Here is a 20,705-nt window from a genome sequence, read left to right as displayed (position 1 = left end):
CAATGAATGGAAGCCTCATAATAACAGTCCATCAGCCTGGCACACACATGGTGAAATATCTTTTTATATTTGAACACATTGACCAAGTGGAAGTTTTCATGGTTAATAAATGCTCCTACTGGCTCTTGGTGTAACTGGATTGCTTCTTGTGTGTAATCAATGATAACACAGGAAACCATATAGCGCAAGAACTCATTCTGACTGGCATTATTACAGACAGGATAATTGCTAGCTCAGGCAAACCATCAGTATCTGTCTTACACATTTGTGAGTGACTACCTACCAGATTCTGAATATGTGTATGAGAGAGGGCTAGACATATCTGGGGGCAAACAGTTGAAGGAAAGAGTAACTTTAACAACTACTTTATCATACAACCGCCCAGTGTTTTCTTTCAATTGAAGGTTACTCCCACATTCTAACAGACTTGATTTTTCCAATTTTGCTGAGTTGTAACATCTGATAGCCTCTAAAGGCCCTGTTCCTCAGTCTGCTGCAAATTACATTCCAGCTGGAAGGCTCACTCTGACCATTCTTCCTTGTGATTTCCCTCTGTCAGCTTTATACCAGAGAATACATGAACTAAAAGTTGTACTGAATTAGAAACAAAAACAGAAGTTGCTGGAAAGGCTCAGCAGGTCTGACAGCATCTGTAAAGTGAAGTCAAAGTTAATGTTTCGGATCCGGTGATCCTTCCTCCGAACGGAGAATAGGACCCCTCAATGATCAGCAATGTGTGGAACTGCAGGAGATGGGGGAGATACTAAACAAGTATTTAGCATCAGTGTTTACTGTGGAGAAGAACATGGAAATTAGAGAACTTGGAAAAATAAATAGTGACATCTTGACAAATATCCATATTAGAGAGAAGGAAGTGCTGGATGTCTTCAAATGCATAAAGGTGGATAAATCCCTGGAATCTGATCTGGTGTACCCTAGAATTCTATGGGAAGTGATTGCTGGGCCCCTTGCTGTGGTATTTGTATCATTGATAGTCACAGCTGAGGTGCCGGAAGACTGGAGGTTGGTTAACATGGTACCATTGTTTAAAAAAGGTGTTAAGGACAAGCCAGTGAACTATAGACCAGTCAGCCTGATGTCAGTGGTGGGCAAGTTGTTGGAGGGAATCCTGAGGGATAGGTTGTACACATATTTGGAAAGGCAGGAACTGAGTCGGGATAAGTCAGCATGGCTTTGTGCGTGGGAAATCATGTCTCACAAACTTGATTGAGTTTTGTGAAGAAGTAACAAAGAGGATTGGTGGGGATAGAGCAGTGGATGTGCTCTATATGGACTTCAGTAAGTTGTCCAACAAGGTTCACCATGGGAGACTGATTAGCAAGGTGAGATCTCATGGAATACAGGGAGAACTAGCCATTTGGATACAAAACTGGCTCAAAGGTAGAAGACAGAGGGTGGTGGTAGAGGGTTGTTTTTCAGACTGGAGGCCTATGACCAGTGGAGTGCCACAAGGATCGGTGCTGGGTCCATTAGTTTTTGTCATTTATATAAATGATTTGGATGTGACAATACGAGGTATAGTTAGCAAGTTTGCAGATGACACCAAAATTGGAGGTGTATTGTACAGTGAAGAGGGTTACCTCAAATTACAACAGGATCTTGACCAGATGGACCAATGGGCTGAGATGTGGCAGATGGAGTTTAATTTAGGTAAAGTGAGGTGTTGCATTTTGGAAAGACAAATCAGGGCAGAACTTATACACATTGTGGTAAGGTCCTAGGAAGTGTTGCTGAACAAAGAGATCTTTGTGCAGGTTCATAGCTCCTTTAAAATAGCATTGTAGGGAGACAGGATACTGAAGAAGGCATTTGGTATGCTGGCATTTATTGGTCAGAGCATTGAATATATGAATTAGGAGGTCAAGCTGAGGCTGTGCAGAATATTGGTTAGGCCACTGTTGGAACAATGTGTGCAATTCTGTTCTCCCTGCTTTAGAAAAGATGTAGTGAAACTTGAAAAGGTTCAGGAAAGACTTACAAGGATGTTGCCAGGGTTGGAGAGGTTGAATAGGCTAGGTATGTTTTCCCTGGAGCCTTGGAGGCTGAGGGGTCACCTCATAGAGGTTTATAAAATCATGAGGAGCATGGATAGGGTAAATAGACAAGATGTTTTCCCTGGGGTCGGGGAGTCCATGACTAGAGATCATAGGTTTAAGGTGAGAGGGGAAAGACTTAAAAGGGACCTAAGGGGAAACGTTTTCATGCACAAGGTGGTGTGTGCATGGAATGAGCTGCCAGAAGAAGTGGTGGAGGCTGGTTTAGAGAGATATAGGCCAAATGCTGGCAAGTGAGACTAATTTATTTCAGGATTCCTGGTCGCCATGGATGAGTTAGTCCAGGTGTCTGTTCCATGCTGCACTTTTCTATGAGTCTGTGACTATGAGTATAACCTGACCTTATCCAGTCTCTCTTCATCGCTGGAATGCTCTATCCCAGGCAACATCCTGGTGAATGTCCTCTCACCCATTCTGCCCTCTTTGAAAAGAGACAGTAGATGGGCTCAGTGGGTCTTTGGATAGTGGTTGGCTCTCTTATCGTCTCCACAAGCTGTTACCTATTCAATTAACAACAGTCACACCATAACTCTTGTCTTTGTAACTGCTACCCGTTATATAGGTCCCTGTTTGTATCAAGTGTCACACCCCTTATTCTGCCTCCCATCCAGTCCACTACAGGTAAAAGTTCTTTAAAGCTTTGGGTGCACAGTCTTTGTGTATATTTAAGATGGAGAATCTAGATCATTTGGAGAATCAAGGGTTACAGGGAAAGGGTAGGAAAGAGAGCGTAAGAGAAAGAGAGTATGTTGGATCAGCCATGATCCTATAGAATGATGGGGCAGGCTGGAGGGGCTGGATGGCCTACTCCTGTTCCTATTGCATCTGGTCTTACGAACAAAAGTTAAAAGCACACACATTTTAGTCAGATCTTTAAAGTTATTGTAGAGATAATCAAATTGCAGCTTTCAGTACAATTAGATTAGGTTCACCAAACAAATGGCACAGATCTAATACACATGCCCATTAGTGACCGTGTGAACAGGATCTACAGAAATAGGCAACTAAGATGAACTGATTTGTATGTATATGTGTGTACGTGGGTTGGGAAAAAGCAAACAGCAGCTGGACTATTTATAAAAGGAAAGAATCAATTAGGGAAACAGAACAGCTGAGTTTAATAGTGCACTTCTCTATTCAAAGCCCAATTAAATATTACCCGTTTAACTTACAATTAAAAGCTATACACTAATTAGCTAAACCAATGATGCATTTTGTTTTAATACCAGGAATTTCTTTTTCTGGCAGGCGGTATTTTGTTCACATGACTCTTGCTTCATTTAAACTTTACTCATTTATTTAAAAATCTAACAAAGCAATAGTATAAACAGCAGTTACAATCAGTATAAAAAAAGTTAAGGTTTGAAAGATTTGTTGCCATTTTCACCTGGCTTAGGATTGCTTCTTTTGCCATTTGCAAAGATGTCCCGTGAACTAGTTCTCTGTTTTATTGTAGCATTCTACAATAGTTTATTCTTCTACACTGATGTTACAGATATATTTTTAGCAAGTTGGTTAGCTCAGTTGGCTGGTCTGCAATGCAGAGTGAAGGTAATAGCAGAGATTAAATTCCAACATTGGCTGAGGTTACCATAAAGTTCACTCCTTCTCAACCCGTCACTTGAGATGTGATGATTCTCAAGTTAATCCACCATACTGAAATCCCTTTAATGAGCGAGTAGGACTGCAGCAATTTTATGATCAGACTTTTAAAGAGGTTATTGTTACTTCAAATAAAATAAACCAACATGAACATCTGGGATTTTAGGTAGGAAACATCACTTGGAATAGTTTTGGACTCATTAATGTCTAATTGGAAATGTGAATAATTAATTCCACTTTGCACCTGCGTGTGGTAAATATAGCATGGAAAACTACATTCTATCACTTACATCATTGAAAAGCATTAGATGAAACTTTCACAGCTCCCTTACTCAAATATGAGATTGCAAATCACCATTTAGTGTTTCTTGATGTCAGCATTAGGTGACTTGAAATAATCTTCCACAATATTGATTATTGATTATAAAGTCACAACAAGGGTACATTTAAAACACTGACTGAAGTGCAAATTCATTCTAAGCTGCCAGGAGGATGAAAAATTAAATAAGACATTGTGATGGCATGTGCACAAAAATGTATTTGACTACATTTGGGGATATGATAAGCATCATAAAAAATTTCAGTACTAAAGTTTCAGTGCAATGCATGAATACTTAAATAAAGAACAAAGAATATTACAGCAGAAGAACAGGCCCTTTGGCCCTTCAAGCCGGTGCCAATCCAGATCATTTATCTGACCCTGCTGCCTATTTTCTTAGGATCTGTATCCCTCGTGTACCTGCCTATTCGTGTATCTGTCTAGATACATCTTAAATGACACTATCATTCCAGCCCATACCATCTCCGCTGGAAACGCATTCCAGGCACCCACCACCCTCTGCATAAAGAATTTTCCATGCGTATCTCCCCTAAACGTTTCCTCTCTCACTTTGAACTCATTACCCCTAGTAACTGAGTCTTCCACTCTGGGAAAAAGTTGCTTGTTATCCACTCTGTCTACATCTTTCACGATTTTGTAGGCCTCAGTCAGGTTTCCCCCCTCAAGCTCCTTCTTTCCAATGAAAATAATCCTAATCTACTCAACCTCTCCTCACAGCTAGCATCCTCCACACCAGGGAACATCCTGGTGTACCTCCTCTGCACCGTCTCCAAAGCATCCACATCCTCTTGGTAATGTGGCGACCAGAACTGCACACGGTATTCCATATGTGGCCAAACCAAAGTCTTACACAACTGTAACATGACCTCCCAACTCTCTTACTCAACACCCAGTCTGATGAAGGAAAGCATACCGTATGCCTCCTTGACCACTCTACTGACCTGCATTGCCACCTTCAGGGAACAATGGACCTGAACACCCAGATCTCTCTGTACATGAATTTTCCCCAGGGCTTTTCCATTTACTGTATAGCTCACACTGGAATTGGATCTTCCAAAATGCATCGCCTCACATTTGTCCAGATTGAACTCCATCTGCCATTTCTCTGCCCAACTCTCCCATCTATCTATATTCTGCTGTATTCTCTGACAGTTCCCTTCATTATCTGCTACTCCACTAATTTTAGTGTCATCTGCAAACTTGCTAATGAGGCAAATGAACCTTCTTCCAAATCATTTATGTAAATCACAAACAATAGTGGTCCCAGCACAGATCCCTGTGGGACACCACTAGTCACAGGTGTCCATTTTGAGAAGCTCCCTTCCACTACTACTCTGTCTCCTGTTGCCCAACCAGTTCTCTATCCATCTAGATAGAACACTCTTGACCCCATGCGATTTCACCTTCTTCATCAGCCTACCATGGGGAACGTTATCAAGTGCCTTACTAATGTCCATGCATATGACATCAAATCCCTTCCCTCCCTCTCTATCCCGCTTGAAGCATCAATATCCAGGGATATTTAGTTGCCAATCATGCCCTTCCCTCAACCAAGTTTCAGTAATAGCAATAACATCATGATCCCAGGTACTAATCCAAACCTGAAGTTCATCTGCCTTACCCATTATACTTATTGCATTATATTTATTCCAACAACATTAGCAAAAGCGCCCCCAAGGACATTGGTTCCAGTCCGGCCCAGGTGTAGACCATCCAATTTGTAATAATCCCACCTCCTCCAGAACTGTTGCCAATGTCCCAAACATCTGAACCCCTCCCTCCCGCACCATCTCTCAAGCCACGCATTCATCCTGAATATTCTATCATTCCTATTCTGACTCACACGTGGCACTGGTAGCAATCCTGAGATTACTACCTCTGAGGTCCTAATTTTTAACTTGGTTCCTAACTCCCTAAATTCTTCATGTGGGACCTCATCCAATTATTTATCTACGTCATTCATGCCTACATGCACAACTCCCCTGAGAATGTTCAGCAGCCGATTGGTGACATCCTTGACTCGTGCACCTGGGAGACAACATACCATTCGGGAGTCTCGTTTTCGAATCCAGAACCGCCTATCTACTCCCCTTACAATTGAATCCCCTATCACTATAGCCCTTCCCCTCTTTTTCCTGCCCTTCTGTACAGCAGAGCCAGCCACGGTGCCATGAACCTGGCTACTGCCGCCTTCCCCTGGTGAGCCATCTCCCCCAACAGTATCCAAAACAGTATACCTGTTTTGGAGGGAGATGACCGCAGGGGACACCTGCACTGTCTTCCTGCTCTTTCTTTCTCCCTCAGCAATCCTAATCTGCAGTGTAACCAATTCACTAAACGCGCTATCCACGACCCCCTTAGCATCACAGATGCTCCACAGTGAGTCCATCTGCAGCTCCACAGCCATCATGTGGTCTATCATCGGTCCAGCTGGACTCACTTCCTGCACATGAAGGAACAGGGGCCACCAGCTGTGTCCCTGAGCTCCCTCATTGAGCCAGAGGAGCATAATACGGGTCTGGAATCTCCTGCCATTTTTTAATCTGAAGCTTTACCTTTGTTGGGACTAAAGTTGTGAAAAGGAAAGAGAAGTTTTTTTTTAATCATCCTGAATATTAAGCTGTCTCTGATTAATCAGGCAGACGGTTGGGTCTGCATTCTTGCAAATAAGGATTGCATTCCAAACCAACTGCACACATAGTTGCTCTTGTTTTATGTCGATGGGTTTCAGAGTGGTCATGCATCCTGTATGGGGATATGTACATTTCATTGTTTCACATGATGATTGTTTCAGAGTGGTCATACATCCTGTATGGGGATATGTACATTTCATTGTTTCACATAATGATTGTTTCAGAGTGGTCATGCATCCTGTATGGGGGAATATGTGAATTTCATTGTTTCACATGATGTTTGTTTCAGAGTGTCATACATCCTGTATGGGGGAATATGTGAATTTCATTGTTTCACATGATGATTGTTTCAGAGTGGTCATACATCCTGTATGGGGGATATGTACATTTCATTGTTTCACATGATGATTGTTTCAGAGTGTCATACATCCTGTATGGGGGAATATGTGAATTTCATTGTTTCACATGATGTTTGTTTCAGAGTGGTCATGCATCCTGTATGGGGATATGTACATTTCATTGTTTCACATGATGATTGTTTCAGAGTGGTCATGCATCCTGTATGGGGGAATATGTACATTTCATTGTTTCACATGATGATTGTTTCAGAGTGTCATACATCCTGTATGGGGGTATGTGAATTTCATTGTTTCACATGATGATTGTTTCAGAATGTCATATATCCTGTATGGGGAATATGTGAATTTCATTGTTTCACATGATGATTGTTTCAGAGTGTCATACATCCTGTTTGGGGGAATATGTACATTTCATTGTTTCACAGGTTCCTACAGTACGTTTGAAATCTTGGTTCACATCAACTACCACTAACTGGGTTTTCTGGGCCTTACACAAAACCTTACTCGAAAAGTAAGGTGAATGTAATCTGTTCCAGAAGATTTTTTTTAAAATCCAGGTTTTCTTGTGAGTCAGAAGGAGCAAAAGTACTCCCCTGGTCCCTTATTCTAACCTCACAATCCTTTTAATTGGAGGAACCTGATCAGTTATAATCTAGATCTCTGTGGAAAGCTGAGATATTCGTATCATCAATAGCCACAGGTGAGCTGCTGGAAGACTGGAGGTCGGCTAACGTGATGCCACTATTTAAGAAAAGTGGTAAGGAAAAGCCAGGGAACTATTGACTAGTCAGCCTGACATTAGTGGTGGGTAAGTGTTTGGAGGGAATCCTGAGTGACAGGATTTCCATATATTTGGAAAGGCAAGGAATGATTAAGGATAGTCAACATGGTTTAGTGTGGGAAATTGTTTCTCGTGACCTTGATTCAGTTTTTTGAAGAAGTAAAGAAGAGGAATGATGAGGGCAGAATGGTGGATATGATCTATATGGACTTTAGTAAGACGTTTTACAAGGATTCTCATGGAAGACTGTTTAGCAAGGTTAAATCTCATGGAATACAGGGAGAACTAACTGTTTTGCTAGATACAAAATTGGCTCAAAGGTGGGAGTCAGAGAGTGGAGGTGGAGTATTGCATTTCAGACTGGACCAGCGGTGTCCCACAAGGATCGGTACTGGGTCCACTGATTTTCATCATTTACATAAATGATTTGGATGCGAGTATAAGAGGTATAGTTAGTAAATTTGCAGATGACACCAAAATTGCATTTACAGTGGACAGCGAAAAAGGTTAGCTCAGATTACAACAGGATCTTGATCAGATGGGCCAAAGGGCCGAGGAGTGGCAGATGGAGTTTAATTTAGATAATTGTGAGGTGCTGCATTTTGGAAAGGCAAATCAGGGCAGGACCTGTACACTTAATGGTAAGATCCTGGAGAGTATTTCTGAACAAAGAGACCTTGGTTTGCAGGTTCATAGCTCCTTGAAAGTGGAGTTGCAGGTAGGCAGGTTGGTGAAGAAGAGGTTTGATATGCTTGCCTTTACTGGTCAGTGCATTGAGTACAGGAGTTGGGAAGCCATGTTGCACTTGTGCAGGAAATTGGTTAGGCCACTATTGGAATACTATGGTCAGTTCTAGTCTCCTTCCTATCGGAAAGATGTTGTGAAACTTGAAAGGGTTCAGAAAAGATTTACAAGGATGTTGCCAGGGCTGGAGGATCTGAGATACAGGGAGAGGCTGAACAGGCTGGATCTGTTTTCTCTGGAGTGTCGGAGGCTGAGAGGTGACCTTATAGAGGTTTACACAATTATGAGGGGCATGGATAGAGTAAATTGACAATGTCTTTTCCCTGGGGTCAGGGAGTCCAGAACTAGAGGGGCATAGGTTTAGGGTGAGAGGGGAAAGATATAAAAGAGACCTGAGGGACAACGTTTTCACGCAGAAGGTGGTACGTGTATGGAATGAGCTGCCAGAGGAAGTGGTGGAGGATGGTACAATTGCAACATTTAAAAGGCATTCGGATGGTTATATTAATAGGTAGGGTTTGGAGGGATATGGGCCGGGTGCTGGGAGGTGCGACTAGATTGGGTTGGAATATCTGGTCAGCAGGGGTGGGTTGGACCGAAGGGTCTGTTTCCATGCTGTACATCTCTATGTCTCTATAATATACTGCAATGCTCAGAATCTAAAATGAAAACAGAAGGTATTGGAGAAACTCAGCAGACGCATCCGTGGAGAGGGAAATAGAATTAATATTTTGAGTCCTGTATGACACTTTATTGAAATTAATCCTGCATCCTGCCTAGTTGTTTTCAAACTAGCCCCACAATCATAATTGATGATAAGTGTTGTCAAAGTCCTCCATTGTCATGTGGTTTGCTATTGTGGAAATAAATGATACAATGAAGACGCCTTGCTGAATTCATCAGGATCCCGACTTTCCATTCTCGATGGGTATCTGCCACACTAGCACACTCCCCTGGCACCCTATATAAACTGTACGCGCTCAATATGGCCTGAAGCAGACTTGATGAAGCAAATTGCCTCCTTTTGCTCTGATGTCTTATGGTCTTATACTCAAGACTTAGATAGTCAGATTGTTAATCAGGAAGGGAACCGAGCGTTCTGGGGAAAAGGCAGGAAAGTGAAATTTAGGGATATTAGAGCAGCTCTGATCTCATTGAATGGCTAAGCAGACTCGATGGGCCAAATACTCTGCTGTTGTTTCTATGTCTTATTGTCTTGTGGTCTTCTGGAATGTGAAAAACTGAAACAAATTTGTATTTGTGAAACACCTTTTCTTTAAAGAATACAGCAAATGCATTGTTTTACCCCGCGCTCCCTCAGGTTCATACGCAGTTAGTACTGGATACCTAAAGTTTGAAAAAGCTGAAATTCTCTAACCAATCTATGCTGAGTTCATTGATTACTACTAGAGACTTATTTTAATTTTCCAATTGAGTTTAAGAACAATAGGTCAGTAGGCACTATTTCTACTATAAATAGAATTAGTGTTTTGCAGTATAATGAAGCAATATCAAATATTTTAAGGTTAAAGTACAGATTTAAGTTCAGTGTTTCAACAATCTAACAGTGGACTAGTAGTGTTAAGGTGGTTCTTCAGATGGCATGGACTGAAAAATATATAACCTCTTTTACCAAGTGATATATTACCTGTAATGGTGGCTTCTTTCAGTTACTTCTAATGATGCAGAACTATGAACTCTTACCCAAATTATTATCTACTTTTGACTGTCCTTTTCTCTACATAACGTTGATGAGCTTCATGTACGTTATTTTCTCAGCTTTCTGCTGTATTTTTTTCTCTGCACTTAAGAATTTTAGGTTATTTTATCAAACTTGCTTCTATTTTGATTCATGTCTTTATATCTTCTGGACTTGACTATTCCAACACATCCTTGATTACTCTCCCACCTTACACTGTCTGTATACTGGAAACTTCTGTGGTCAATAACATTCTGCAGGTCCCAGTCACCCAGCTCCTCTATGCTCACAGATTAACATTGGCTTCCTTTAGATCAATAGATCAATTTGAAAAAAGCTCATTCTTGTTTACAAATCTCTCAACGACCTTGCCCCTTTTCTGACTGTAATTTATTCTCGACCTATAACATATATAAACTCTGAAATACAGATAAACCCCCTCAATTCTTCCCTCCTGAATATTCCTGACATGCATCACTTCATTGCTGGCAGTTGCGCCATTAACTGCCAAGGTCCTAAGTTATAGGAATGCATCTCTGGACATCTCCTTTCCTCCTTACTTTCCTCCTTTAAGGCAGTCTTTAAAACCTGCCTCAGCTGCTTTACCATATCTTTATATGGTGAGGTTTCAAATGTTTGAGCCTTGATACCTTTTATTACATTGAAGATGCTATGTAGATAAAAGTTGTTGTTGTTGGTTTAAAACAACTTGATCTTTATTAAACTTGATAGCTTCAACTAGCCTTTATTGTTTGAGAGATAGAGCAGGGAAGTGATGCTGGAGTTGTATAAAACATTGGTTAAGCTAAAACTAGAGTATTGTGTGCATTTCAGGAATGACACCATTGAAGGGATAGATGTGGAGGAGATTTATCAGGATGTTGCCTAGGCTGGAGAGTCTCAGTCATTAAGATACATTAGACACATTGGGGTTGTTTTCCCCAGAGCAGAGGAGATTACAATGGCACATGATTGAGATGTAGGAAATTATGAGTGGAATAGACAGGGCAAACTTTTCCCCATGATGGAGAGATCAATGACGGGGGAGGGGGGCATAGATGCAAAGTAAGGGGCAAGAGGTTTAGAGGAGATGTGAGGAAATCGTTTTTCACTCAGAGGGTGTGGGAATCTGGAACTCTCTGCCTGTAAGGGTGGGAGAAGCTGAAACCCTCATCACATTGAAAAAGTATTGAGATGTGGCCTTGCAATTGCCAGGATATACGCGGCTATGGGCCAAGTGATGGAAAATGGGATTACAGGGGAACCTCAATTATCCGAACCTGATGGGCGGGCACTATTTCGTTCGGATAATTGATTATTCGGTTAATCAATTAAATGCTGTTCCTCTGGGGCTCAGAGTTTTTAAAGTCTGCTCCCTGTTCAGGACATGAGACAGCAGCACACAGCATGCGAGCCCTGACCCCCCCACCCCCACCCCCATCCATCGCTGACCCCCAACCTCCCCAACACCGCCCCTCCCCGGCCGCGGCCAACCCCGTCCAACTCTGCTCCCAACCCCATCCAACTCTGCCCCCCACCCCCGTCCAACACCGCCCCCACTCCATCTCCAGGGCAACCCGACTGTACACCAACAATAAGACTGCTGCTGTAGCTGCCTTTGTGGGGTACACACACACGCACACAGCCACATATTGCAACTTTTTGACAGGTTCCACTTTTGCCCTGTACAGGGCAATGTTGGAGACATTATCTGGGGAAGGCGGGGTTTAGGATACACCCCCATGTGGAACTCCAGGGTAAGTGTGGGTAGAGAGAGAGAGAGGGCGGCAGGTCAGTCATTTTGAGATGGTGCCTGTTTAATCACTGTAAACAAAAGACACAATCACAATTGGAAGCACGTCTTTGATGTAATGTTTCTATCCGGACCTCGAGATCCCCTTCGGATAATCCGATTTTTGGATAATTGGTATTTGGATAATTGAGGTTCCTCTGTAGTTAGGTGGTTATTTTTGAATGGCACTGATACGATGGGCTGAATGGCTTCTTTCTTGCTGTAGACCTCAATGACTCAATGACTCAAATAATGTTTAAAACTTTTCTTTCATCTTTTCATCATATTCAAAAGCTTTGTCATTTAGCAGAACGTTAAATATGTTAAACTTTACAAAGAATCCCAATTCATGTGACCTGACCAATCATACTCAAGTTGACCACAAAAATTATTTCAATGATGTTATCCAATTAACCAGGTCTAAGAAAGAAGAATTGCCAGACTTAAATTAGTTTAATTTCCAATAATCTGAATTGTCCTTTTTTCCAGTAGGTAAATGCTATGATAAAACTGACCCAGATACCATTCTCAGTAGAACTTGGTGCAATCTTACCAGACAAATGACTCCTCCACACAAATTTATTTTTGTTCTCTTGATGTTAGACAGCCAGGTTTCTTCAGGTATAAAGGCAATAATGGATGACATTGACTATATGCAATGTATATGAAATTGAAAGAATTAGCCATATTGGCACTTGTGCATATGTAAATCTTTGCTTTTCTAAGTGTTTCAAATTATCCATAAGCATGATGCTCATTCGATTAGAAGCTATCACCAAAGGGCTCCTGTGATGCGGTGGTGGTGTTGCTACCTCCGAGCAGTGGGAGTTTTGTTTAGTTCAGTTGACTGGCCAGCTAGTTTACAATACTGAGTGATGCCAACAGTGTGGGTTCAATATCTGCACCAGCTGAGGTTACCATAAAGGACTCTCACTCTCAACCTCTCCCCTCACCTGAGGCATGACACTTTAACAAGAATGCAGGACTATTAAGAATCTGTTAACAAGGCATATGGTGTGTTAAGTTTCATTTGTAAGAGGGATTGAGTTCCGAAGCCGCAATATCATGCTGCAACTATGCAAAATGCTAGTGCGGCCACACTTGGAATATTGTATACAGTTCTAGTCGCCATACTTCGGGAAGGATGTGGAAGCATTGGAAAAGGTGCAGAGGAGATTTACCAGGATGTTGCCTGGTCTGGAGGGAAGATCTTATGAGGAAAGGCTGAGAGACTTGGGTCTGTTCTCATTGGAAAGAAGAAGGCTAAGAGGGACTTGATAGAGACATACAAGATGTTCAGAGGATTAGATAGGGTAGACAATGAAAGTCTTTTTCCTCGGATGATGATGTCAGCTTGTACGAGGGGGCATAACTACAAATTGAGGGGTGATAGATCTAAGACAGACGTCAGAGGCAGGTTCTTTACACAGAGGGTGGTAAGGGCGTGGAATGCCCTACCTGCTAATGTACTCAACTCAGCCACATTAGGGAGATTTAAACAATCCTTGGATAAGCACATGGATGATGATGGGATAGAGTAGGGGGGACCAGCTGAGAATAGTTCACAGGTCAGTGCAACGTCGAGGGCTGAAGGGCCTGTTCTGCGCTGTATTGTTCTATGTTCTATGGTGACTTTACCATTTTACCTCCAGAGTTATGTAATAACATCTCTGAAAATGTTGATTAGAAAATATCTAGACGATGTCACTTATTGGATTTAATATTCTCACTATTAATACATGTAATATTGCAGACACATAAAATAAACTAAAACTTAGAAATGGCAAAAATACCTTTTGTGAAATAAATCACTGTGAAGTGCAGGTTGCTGAAGTTGTATTCCAAATAACAAAATCTGATAAGCAACAATGAAATGATTAGCCATTAACCTGTTTCTAGTTATATTTTAATTCATATTTTAACATTGATAACAGACAAACAGGTTCAAAGGGCTAGATGACCTCCCTCTGTTCTTGTATTCCTAGTTTTCACTGCTGTGATTCAAATTGTGTCTCTCATATCCATGTGAATGGAATATGATGCCTTTACTTCTTAACGTCTTGTCTGAAAAATGATGCTTCCAGCAATGCAGCTTTTCCTTAGAATGGCACTGGCGTGTCAGCTGAGACCATATGTGGAAGTAAGAGATGGAGCATGAACTTACAACATACTGACTTCGAGGTGAAAATACTAACACTAAAAATAAATATTTTTTTCTCTCTTAAAGCCTCAAACCAAGTACCACTGTGTACGGTTATTCTACAAATCGTGTTTCATATCAATGTGCAGCCCTTATGAATGGTCTTTATGGAAAGCTCAAATTTGTTTTATAAATCATTATGAAATTATATGTTTAATGGCAATGCCTAACTTTAATCTTATTATTAATGTAAAGTGAAATTTATGCTTTTTATAAGCAATTAAAATTGTTCTTCCATCAATTTCAGCTATAAAGTCTTGGGTTTACTGCTGCATGTGACAGACCCTGTTCACACTTGATAGAAAATATAATCTTTCTTCGGTGACCATTTCTTTATTAATGCTCTCGTGAAATTTTGTCAAATGCAATTTCCCATTTGCAAATCCAAGCTGGCTATATCTAATCACATCAGTATCAACTGGGTTGAAAAGTGTGGTGCTGGAAAAGCACAGCAGGTCAGGCAGCATCCGAGGAGCAGGAGAGTCAACCTTTTGAGGACTCAACTGGGTGTCTATTTATCCCATTGTTTAAATAGATTCTATAAATTGGTCCTTTCCATCCACGTTATCCAAACCCCACAAAATTTTGTACATCTCAAACAAATCTCCCCTGAGTTTCCTTTGTTCCAAGGAGAACTTATTCAAACTTTCCTCATAGTTAAATTTCTGGCAGCATCCTCATGGATCTCCATGTGAATACCCTTTCTGGTACAATTCTATCCTTCTGTAAAGAGGTGTCCAGAACTGCACTAGACTGCTCAAGTTGAGGAATAACTAATAATATATGCACACATGCACTGTCTATTGCCCTGCCCAAGTACTTTTCTTAGGTTGACCAAAGGAACCCACGGAAATGAATGCTCTTAACTTTAAATTAGAAAATGTTAAGAATTCTAAACATATGGAGAAACTATTTCTAGTAGTGATATTTGCCCATTAGAAGAATCATTTTGTTAATTATCAATTTGTTGATCTGTCATTCATTTTTCCTTATAAAAGGTGTTACAAAATTGATTAGAAACCCTACAGTGTGGGGACAGACCATTTGGCCCAACAAGTCACACCGACCCTCCAAAGAGTAACCCACCCAGACCCATTTCCCCTAACGTATCACTCTACATTTCCCCTGACTAATGTACCTAACACTATGGGCAATTCACCTGACCTGCAACATCTTTGGACTGTGGGAGGAAACCCACACAGACACGGGGAGAATGTGCAAACTCCACACAGACAGTTGCCCAAGGCAGGGATCGAAAGTGGATCACTGACATTGTGAAGCACCATGCCACCCCAATTGATGAAATTGATGAAAGAACGGTATTAATTGCTTATAAAAAGCATAAATTTCACTTAATATTAATAATAAGATTAAAGGTTGGCATTGCCATTGAACATATAATTTTATAAAGATTTACTTTTCTTTGTTTTATAAAACAAATCTGAGTTTTCCATAAAGAACATAAAGACCTTTCATAAAGGTTGCACATTTATAATGAACACATATCAGTTATTTTATTTATAAATATAATCCTTTTTTTTATAATATAATGAAAGCCCAAATTGTTGCTAAGTTTTACAATCCTGAAGATGTTCATATTTTCAATATGTCAGCGTATGTGTACATAAAGCTCATGCATGAGTGATGGCCTGACCAGACAAGGATGTCAACCAACTAGCAATTGCAAAACTACCATGTTTTCCATTCCAAACATTACTATTGCAAAAGACCGTGGACTCTGATCATCCTTTGGTGCTTTAACCAGGGATTCATCAGTTATCTGTGATCTTCAACAGATTGACCCACCATAGACAAAACTTGGCATGATTATGTTAATTTCTGACATTTACATATGGAAGTTTCTGTGGGAATTGCTGAATAGCAATCAGAGCAGGAATATCGTCCAAGGTTGCATCTAATCTACAAGCCATTGAGGTAAAATGTTTCACTGACACCCCTCTCCCGTCTGAGGTCAGCTAATTCGATACAGAGTGGACATTAAACTTGGTAATCTTTTGGTCTAGTTAGCTCAACTACTCCGACTGACTTTTTTCATGATTTGGAAAAAAGCAAAAGATCTCTGATTTAACTGTATACCTAGAAACTCGTCAATTAAGGCAAGGCAGTGAAATTATGGTAATATCACGATAATTGTGGTGATGTCACAGAGTCTCTAATGTTCTTGTGACATGGATTTGAAACTTACAATGGCAGATGGTGAAATATGGATTCAATAGAGATTGAAATTAGTGGAAAAAAGCCTGTCCAATTGTGACCATCGCTGATTTTGTAAGCTCCAGTCTGATTCACTCATATTTTAGGGAAGAAAATCTGCAATTACCTGATTCTCGACCAATACAATTGTTATTGATTCTTAACTGCCCTCTGAATTGGCCATTCAGTTCAAGGGTAGTAAGGGATGGGCTATAAATGCTGGTCCAGCCAATGATACCCATATCCCATGAACAACTAATAAAAAAATACAAAGTTCTGACCAATATAACAATGAATAAAAGCTCATGTTGCAAAATTGCAACAACTTCCATAATAAGCATCACTTCATTAATGATAACATTATAGAAACCTACGGCTGACAGTTAAAAAGTCATTTACATGGAAATATATGTAAATAACATTTCAGTTAAAAAAAGCAGAAATCTTAAGTAAAGTTTGTAATATTCCATTTAGATGGTAATTTACTGGAACAGTTTTGAGATGTAATATATTTGCATTATTCCTGATTAAGCCTGGAAAATCATAATGGTAATTTACGTTTCTCCTTGCCCATAAACAGCTATAGGCACTTTTGTATTAGTAAAATCCTCTCAAATAATTGAATAGTTGAAAGACATTCTAAAGAAAACTATTTTAAGTGAAAATCGATGACTATGACTCCCAAATATGTTTAGTCAAAATGTTTTCCTCATTTTTGTTTCCTCATATATGTTTGCCTTTCAAGATGTACTTGAAAAGTAAAAAATGAAATATTGCATTTAATCGGCAACTTCGATAAACTCAAAGCACCCCCAAAACACTCTACACCCAATGAAACAGTTTATGAAGCACAATTGCTATTGTAATGTCTGAAACATGGCACGCAGTTTGCACAAAGCAAGTTCCCTCAAACCCAATGTGATAATGACCAGATAACCTACTTTAGTAATGTTGACAGAAATATAAATATTGAACAGGGGAAAGCCCTGCTTTTTAAATGTCATCAGATGATTTTTAATGTTTACCAGAGGGATACCTGTCATGATATCTTGTTTCAAGTATCTCCAATATTACATTTTCAGCTCAAGTCACTGAAATGTAATGCTCAACATTATGAGAATTGAGAGAGCTATATTAAGCTAACGTTCACTTCTGGGCAGTGATTGCTATATTATAGAAAGTTGTATTTTAGTCGTTCTTACATGTTATAAGTCAATAAGGTTTAAAGTAATTAATTCATTGGTATAATGCTTGAATGTTGCTGGAAAGAGAGACACATTGGCAGCATTTTTTTGTCTTGCACTTAACAGGCCCATAGCTAGATGTCAAAATTTGAATAATCAATAAAGATTTAATGGCATTGTAATACACTACAGTTTTCCTTTGCTTCTGTAGAGCCTCATATTGTAAGAAGAGAAATGAGCAATGTGATGAGTCATACCATCTGTGGGAATTGAAAGTATGTAATGTGAGAAAATGTTGAGGGAATTCATTTGAATTTTTTAACAAAGAGACGAATCTGAAGTCATCACTGTTTCCATGGCTACACGTCTCTTAGTTTCTCTTTCAGTTTTTTTCCATATTATATAAAGTTGTTACAATGCTTGTGCATCACCCTTCACAGCAACCACTAATCCTGGGTTTGGTAGATGGCTTTCAGCCGGGTGTTCGCCCTGCCACTAGCCCTCCCCAATTATCCAGGCTGGGATGATCCCTGATACACATTGACTTACAATTGCTCTTTTTAATAGCCAACGTATTCTAAAACTGGAAGTGGAACTGAAACCAATGGTCAGCAGCAGGAGAGCTACAATTGGAAGTTCTCCACCTCTCCATTTTTATGACTAGCAATGGAATTAGAAGAAGAAAATTATGTACAAATGCAAAGAGATCAGTTACCATGGCACCAGGACTAAGAAGTGAAGGCAGACAAATATTGTCATCAAAAAGTTAACAAAACATAGGAAGATGGAAAGGTACAGAATACAGGTGGCCAGTATGAAAAGTTAAGCTCCCAGTTGCCAAATATCTTTTAAATCCTCCTGAAAGTATTAAAAACAAGCTTCCACCACTAACATCATTTTGCATTCTCAGTATAAAGCAATGATGTTTAAACAATGTTCAGACCACATCAGGCATACCTGCAGAATGGTGTGTTAACCAAACATTCATGTGGCTTGATTAGCTCCCTTTTAGTTTTTTAAGTGTTCCAATTTGAAAATAACCATCAGCAAAGCTTTAGTTTTTAACAAAGTCAAAGGTTAATTCATTAGACAACTACTGCTAAAAGTGAATCAGTTGAAAAGTGACCCAGTTATTAACTAAAATATGCATTCAAAGGTGGATAATTGGTCAAAGGTACCTACGATGATGAAATTTAATTCACAGGTTATAGTTGTAGGACTGTTACTTGTTTTTTTCTGAGGTGAAGGCATTAAAAATATGAAGTGAGAATTCAGCAGCTGTGAGGAATTTCTGAAGTTGTCCAAACAGATGTTTCCCCGACAGATGGACTTAGCAAGAAGGTTCTGATAGGGAGTGGACGGGTTGGACCGAAGAGTCTGTTTCCATGCTGTATACCTCTGTGACTCTATGATTCTACTGCCTGCAGGATATGGTCCTTGGTAGTCTGGTTCAGCTGAGCTTAAAACAAAACAAAGAACTGCAGATGCTAGAGTTCTGAAACAAAAACTGAAACTGCGAGTGAAGCCCAGCAGATCTGACAGCATCTGTAGGGAGAAGCAAAGTTAATGTCTCAGGTCAGTGACTTTTCTTCAGAAACAGAATCCTTTAGCTGTTTGCCGCCTTCCATCTCCCTGTTGAGAATCCTCTTTTTCTCAGAATCCCTACAGTGTGGAAACAAGCCTTTCGGCCCAATACGTCCACACTGAACCTCTGCAGAGTAACCCACCCAGACCCATTCCCCTACCCTATACTTAATCCTGACTAATGCACCTAAACTACACATCCCTGAACACTGTGGGCGAGTTAGCATCACCAATTCACCTAAGCTGCATATCTTTGGATTGTGGGAGGAAACCAGAGCACCCGGAGGAAACCCACACAGACACAGGGAGAATGTGCAAACTCCACATGGAGGGTTGCCCAGAGCTTGAATCAAACCTGGTCCCCAGTGCTATGAAGCAGCAGTGCTAACCACTGAGCCATCGTGCCACCCAAAGTTCTTCTTGGTGTTTTGATCAATATTGTGATTCACAGCCTGTATTATTCAAATCAAAACTATATGTGACTGATCTTCCTAAACTGTGGAAACATGCCCCCATATTGTGTAACAGAACCAAGCAACATCTTTCAACCAAGGTAATTAACTTTTACCTTTCTCAGCAGGTAGATTGGATGGTTCTCATTGTCAAGCTCCATGAACTAGGATGAATTATTCACACATTCTGGAGAACCACTGTCAGAGCACTTCTGTTTACCCCGTCAAATGGTCCTTGAATTTCAAAAAATCTCTTGTGATTCCCTCCAATAAGAACAGTTTAGTCTCAAACCAGCTCAATCTATAAGAGTGGTCATGTGACATCTGAAAGCCATTCTGGAGGATTCTGTGCCAATTTTAAAGGCAGATTAACATTTTCTACAAATTATGTAATATTGTAATTACACAGTTGTAACAACAGTCAATGCATTTTCTCTCAACACTTCCTAACCCCTAAATATTGAGTCTCTACCCCTTGATTCGAAGTGTCTGAAAATGTTCAACATTGTATCAGTGTTCAAATTATCATTTCAGTTAAGGATATGGAATACTTAAGAACAATTTTTCCTTAGTTTTCTCTTCTTCAAAGTAAGCATACAGAAGTGCTTCAAACCTCCTCATAGTTCAACGCCTGAAGTTACGTGTCAATCTGCAGTTTTGTGCATTAGTTCCAAAGTTGGAACATTCTTGCGTTATTGTAACAACTACAATTAAACAATGACGTAGAATGGATTCAAAAGCAACAAAATACATTTATGGACAGAAAGGGGAAAAAAGAAGTTGTGAAGGCAAGTACCTGGATGTGGAAGTCTGCAAATAAGCAAATATGTATGTTTGATGTAATAGATTTTCTGTACTGGAGAAATTCTTATTTCTTACTTGGACAAAGATCTTCACTGCAAATGTTGCAATGCTATTCTCTGTTACTGGACCTTGCGATGAATACACTGTTCCAAAATTACAAAATTCTGTTACAGACCTGGAACATATTGCATAGCTATCAGAAACACAGGTACTAGAAGTTGGTGGGAAAACCATCCCCTACA

At 40.1% G+C, this 20,705-nt stretch overlaps 1 protein-coding gene across 20 annotated transcripts in view; it reads right to left on the bottom strand.

Annotated features, from left to right (window-relative positions):
* Nucleotides 1-13,913: 13,913 nt before the first annotated feature.
* Nucleotides 13,914-20,705, bottom strand: part of LOC122549449 (uncharacterized) — a 47,664-nt gene continuing 40,872 nt past the window's right edge. For 11 of the 20 annotated variants that reach the window (XR_015756884.1, XR_015756881.1, XR_015756888.1 and 8 more), the window contains 2 exons: nt 18,802-19,168; nt 13,914-14,147 (listed from right to left, as the gene is read on the bottom strand). The gene's annotated coding sequence lies outside the window, so the exon portion shown is untranslated. Of the gene's footprint in view, nt 14,148-18,801; nt 19,169-19,775; nt 19,894-20,705 lie in introns of all 20 variants that reach the window. The other 9 variants (XM_087985923.1, XM_087985924.1, XM_087985927.1 and 6 more) reach the window with 2 other exon arrangements.

Source organism: Chiloscyllium plagiosum, unplaced genomic scaffold (assembly GCF_037043375.1).
Source record: "Chiloscyllium plagiosum isolate Xiang-an unplaced genomic scaffold, Cpla_swu_hap1 HiC_scaffold_4, whole genome shotgun sequence".
NCBI lineage: Eukaryota > Metazoa > Chordata > Chondrichthyes > Orectolobiformes > Hemiscylliidae > Chiloscyllium > Chiloscyllium plagiosum.
The sequence above is the reverse complement of the archived record's forward strand: the minus strand, read 5'-3'. Positions and strand labels throughout refer to the sequence as shown.